General features: G+C 29.9%; 1 pseudogene; it reads left to right on the top strand.

Annotated features, from left to right (window-relative positions):
• Nucleotides 1–3966: 3966 nt before the first annotated feature.
• LOC149159486 (putative pectate lyase 8 pseudogene) lies at nt 3967–4726 on the top strand (annotated as a pseudogene).
• The last annotated feature ends 1255 nt before the right edge of the window (nt 4727–5981 follow it).

Genomic DNA, 5981 nt, shown 5'->3' with positions numbered 1-5981 from the left:
CTAAGTTGTGGATAAGACATTATCCATCAATTTGAATATGATGTTGTGAAGATGTTAATATGATTTAAAATTTGTTAGAAAATGAGCTATTTGATGTGTATATGTAAATGTGCGCATGTGTGTCTTTATTTATATGTGTGTGTGTGTTATTTCTAATTAACCTTAGATATGTGTAAGTTTTATAACGAGAGGTTGATACATGATCGAGAAATTACACATTTCCATGATGCGGGCCATATGAATTAACTCACAAGGTATAACTAAGGGGCATGTTATAGTTACATGCAATCCTTAGACCTCAATGACCATGAGCCTCTCACCATCAATAAACTAAGGGGCATGCTATAGATACATGCAATCCTCATATCTCAATGGCCATGAGCCTCTCACCTTCAATAAACTAAGGGGAATCTTATAGATACATGCAATCCTTAGACCTCAAAGACCACGAGCATCTCACCTTCAGTAAATGGAATGTAGACAACATAGAAATTTTCCTTGTTATGTTGGTTTTCTTCCTACCATGAAAATTCCTAATTTGATGGATGATGATAACCTCAACATTAGTACTAATTATATTGGTATCAATAGTAATATTGATAGTATCAATATTCAATATTCAATATTTCAAGAAAGAAATGCTTTATGTGCATCCCATTCAAAATAACATTATGAAAAAGAAAATTCATGAATGTAATATTACTACAAGGATAATTACATGCATTAAGGGTGAGCATCCGAGGTAAAAATATATTCCATTTCTTTGTGGAATTTGAAATGGAAGTTAGGCATTAGCAATATGTATTGGTATAAATTTAATATATTATCTTACATTTTTTTAATTAAAAATTAAATGTTACTTGAAATAACCAGGAATGTTAGAAATGATAATAGAAAATTTGTTGATAGCATAAATAATAATATATATCTTTAGAAATTAGAATTATTTATCCAAGGGACATGTGGATGGATGAATAATAATGATATTAGTGAATTAATAATTATAAATTTTACATAAGTGGACATGTTGTGTTTTCTACAAATAATGGAAAGCTAGTGAGAGAAAATGACCATATAAAAAATCTAGAGGATTATTTTACTACTGAAAAATTGCAAAATAAAATGGTAAAGAATTTTCTCCTAATTTTATTAAATCTTTATTAAGTTTTATTTGGAAATGGATATTGATATCTCTTTAATATCTACATAATTTATTAATAAAATGTTTAGATCATTTGATTATTGTTAATTTTTACACATTCATATAACTTTTGTAACCTCAAATAGAGAATCCCACTTCCTCTTCCATTCACTAAGGTGGAGAATAATAAAATCCTAAACCACTACCATGAAAAACCTATGGTCCCTTTATAAATAAAATAAAATTCTTATGGTTAAATTAAAAACAACACATATACAACTAATATTAACTTATTTCAATATCTTTAAAACTAACTTATACAAATTCTTATAATCTTAAAATCTATATATAAACTTATTTCAATATCTTTTAAAGCTAACTTGTACAAATTCATATAATCTTTGTAACTTGAAAGAGGAGGAACCCTCACTCCCTCTGATTGTTTCTAGATGCTAACTCTAACTATCACATGAGAAAAGCGTGGAAAGCGAATGATACCTAAAAGATTGCAAGAACAATACCTAAAAGTTTGCAAGATTCAATAATCTTTTGAAAAAGTTGAGAAATGTTGGAGGCTGAAAAGTCAAAAGATCGACGCTTTCGTATTCAGATGCAAATTTAACTGACATGCTAGTGAACAGTAACTCGTCAAACGATCACCACGTAGCATATGTATAATGATGTAATGCTTTGAGATTAGGGATGCTTCGGTTTCACGAATTTACTTATTCATAATGTAATTTTGAATTGGATTCACATAATGGATATATTTCTTAAAATATTTAATCTATATCAACATTACCATTGATTCCAATACAATCAGTATATCAACATTGATTGATTCCAATATAATCAGTACCAATGGCGAGGTTATGATCATCTATTCAATTAGACATTTTTATTGTAGGAAGGAAATTAATATAACATCAAAAATTTCTATGTTATCTACGTTCCACTTACTCATATAGTTTAATTAGAAATTTTTATGGTAGGAAGGAAATTAATATAACATCCAAAATTTCTATGTTATCTACATTCCATTTACTCATGGTGGGAGACTCATGGTCATCCAGGTGTGAGGATTTAATGTAGGTATAACAGGCCCCTCCATAATACCTTCTGAGTTTCATCATATGACATATCCTCATGGAAATGTGTAATTTTTGTATTTTTTTACAACATTTACACATGTGTAGAAATAATTAGCAATATTTATTTATACATTCACGGAAATTTACATATACACATCAAATAGATATTTTTTCCAACAAGTTTAATTCATATTAGCATGCTCACAACACCATATTCAAATTGATAGATAATGTCCTATGCACAACTTGGGTTTGTAACTTTACTCAGATTTCATTGCATATTCATGTGTTTCTTCATATCCACTTGAAATATTATGAATATATTTGTATAAATAGATTAATTCAATAGTACAAATCATATTTATACCATCATATATATTCACCATCAAATCAAGTCACTTGTTCATACACCCAATCAAATTTTCCAACAACATTAAGTAACTCTTATTATGTTCATAACTCATATATATTCATGACAAAAAGAATTATTAAATGCTTGTATAATCCAAAAGAGTACCAAACATCAATCAAGTCAAATCACTTGAATCAAGAAAGTTAAGTAATTAACAAATCTAGAATGCACTCAATTATTAGTGTAAATTACAATGAAACTAAAGGCACTACAATACTTAAAAAGATATTAACTTTATCAACATACAATATTGACATGGTCATAATATGATTCTTTTATAAAAAAATAACATGACATTATTAAACCATATATATTAGCTATTTTTAATAAATTTTAAATGATTTCAAATTTAATAATAATAATAAATTTTGGGATAACAATACGAATATAAATATGAATAATGAACATGGGATCAATTATAATATGCACATGATATAGAAAGGTTACATTAAATGTTAACCTATAACATATATCTAAATGGTGCATATATGAAACATAAAGTAAAGACGATGTCATTAAATCAAAATATTTAACAACTATTATAAAATCACATATTTTATCCCAACAAGAATAAAGAAAAGTGCAATAACTTTTTTATAGCTACAATTAAATACAACTTAAAAATAAGTTATGAAGATAAAAGTTCAAATTTGCATTATTGTTAAAATGATAGTACAATTGGTTTCAATATTACTTAGATATTGTTTAAATAGCTACAATAACTACAATTATTATTGCAGTTATCTTTATCTTTGTGCAAGAGAAACTAACTCAAAATTTTGTTAATTGTAGTGCTAGAATATTGTATGTTATATAAATGATGAAATATTTACAAATATATGAGTTTACGATGCTTTGTCATAAGTTATTTATCTATATAAAAGAGGAAACATTTTGCATAAAAAAATTAAGATAACTTCCTAAGGCTTAAAGAATTAATGTGTATTTGGGTATAAACATTTATCTAAAGAAAAATTACGAAATATAAATGAACAATGACTATAATTTATTATGTGGTTACACAATATAAATGCGATCGGAGGCAAAGACAATAAGTTTTATGTGGTTACGAATTCCAGTGATGATGTCGTGAATCCATCCCATGGCATAGTACGTCATGTTGTGATTCAGACGGAGCCGCTCTGGATCATCTTCCACAATGACATGCTCATCCAGCTCAAGGGAGAGTTGTTTATTAACAACTTCAAAACAATCGATGGATGAGGCGCCAAAGTCCACATTGGTAAGTCACCATAAAATATGCGACAAACATCATCATTCATGGCATCCACATTCATGATCGTAAAAGTCTAGGAACCACTATGGTAAATATGTATCCTCTTAAGAGTGTGTCGAGAAAAATAAATCATGAAGATGGGATTTCCATCTCGACAGCGACGCACATATGGGTGGACCATTTCTCTATGTCTAACTGCAAAAATGGCCTCGTTGACTCAGTTAATTCATACACCTATATCACCATTTCCAATGATTATTTCTATCGCCACAACAAGGTGACTTCACATACTCATTCCTTCATTAATTACAATTCACTCTATTTTATTCCTTCTCTTCTACCTTGACAATGGTCTGCTGTTCTCCAATGGTAGGTAATGCTATTGGGTCACAGTGATGACCACCATCATGACAAAGTTATGCATGCAAAAGTTGCACTCAACCATTTTGGCGAACGTCTTGTGCAACGAATGCCAAGGTGAATAATTTATTTGTTATTTCATTCATTTCCCCTCTTATTTTTTATTTTGTTGTGAAGGAAAAGTATGAAACAACTATTATATTATTTAGAAATTATATTATGAATTAACTAGATGTAGGTGCCTATTTGGATACTTCCATGTGTTTAACAATGATTACACTAAGTGGGGAATGTATGCCATCGGTGGAAGTTCAAACCGCACCATACTAAGTCAGGGCAATAGATTCATGGCATCTACAAATCCCTTAGCTAAAGAAATAACCAGGAGGAAAAACACCACAGAAATTGAATGGAAAAAGTGGAACTGGATATCAGAAGTTGATGCACTGCTAAATGGTGCACATTTCATGCCATTAGGATTGTAGGTGCTTTCGACCTATGCAACTGCATACAGTGGTAGACCAAAGAGTTCAGCCCTTGTTGAAAATCTCACCAGGAACACAAGTGTGCTCTCATGTAAGAAAGGAACTGCCTACTGTAATGTCCCCAGAAAACTGTAAATATTTTATTTTACTGCAATAAAAACAAACCTGGATATTATGATTATTGTTTGAATTAAGTATTTAATTTTGTTAATTATTAAAGAGAGAAAGCTTTTTTTTGAGTGTTAACAAATCTTGTAACTTTTCATATCAAGAAAGTTAAGGTAGGCAGTTGCCAAAAACCATAACTACCTCCCTGATTATGAATTCTCCAAACAAAGAACTCAAAAAGGGGAGAAAAACCTGTGAGTTACTAGGGAGAAAGGGAGAGGAATCGTGCTGAGGGGTCAGACTGTAAGAGAAGCTATGTCTAGTGGTGACTAGATAGTGAAGACACTGTGTGTGAAGTCTTCCAAGAAGACATTGGTATTTTGAGCAATCTCTCTCGGGGAGACTTGGACTTGACAAAAGTCTCATGGATGGGAGGATTGAAATCTGTAAATTACACACGTGACTTCAACAGTTTAATTTTCTTTCATGATTACAGCTGTACATGTAACTAAATAACCTAGACCAACTTATTTTTTTATGAGCTGTTAGGATAAAATGTTCAGTTCTGGTAAATGCTATAAATAACACCTAAAATGATCACTATACAGTGATATATTAAAATTAGAGATAAGATATTTTTACTTAAATGGAGATTTGAACAATTAAATACAGACTCAGGAAATTAGTTTTTGATAGAGAAAAACAAAAACTATGCATGCATAGTATTAATAGAAAAGAAGTTCAACAAGCCACGAGAAGAATGTAATAACAAATTACTTGCTAAAACCGAGAAGCAAAATATTTATAGATAAAAATAATGAGTGAAAACTGTGTAAATTATTAAATTTAAAAAATCACAATAGCCCCTTTCTTTTCTCTACATTTTCTAATACCAGCAATAGAATCCGAAAACTTATATGGCAGCACTGACCAGTAGAATCCCAAAGTCATTTAGGGTGAATAGAAAGTCTAAGCATGACGCAAATATCCATATAAATATATGAATAGCTTAACCATAGAAAGCTTTTAATAACCATAAAAAACAGATGTGCATCTTAGAACAAGAACTATGCTTATAATTCAAGAAAACGTTTTAAAAACCCCAAATTTTGCATATGTCGAAATAACAGAGTTCGAGTCATTGCCC

The sequence above is a fragment of the Pinus tabuliformis genome, chromosome 5_2 (assembly GCF_031772625.1).
Source record: "Pinus tabuliformis cultivar Carrire ecotype Pingquan chromosome 5_2, CPIR1, whole genome shotgun sequence".
Taxonomy (NCBI): Eukaryota; Viridiplantae; Streptophyta; class Pinopsida; order Pinales; family Pinaceae; genus Pinus; species Pinus tabuliformis.
The sequence above is the reverse complement of the archived record's forward strand: the minus strand, read 5'-3'. Positions and strand labels throughout refer to the sequence as shown.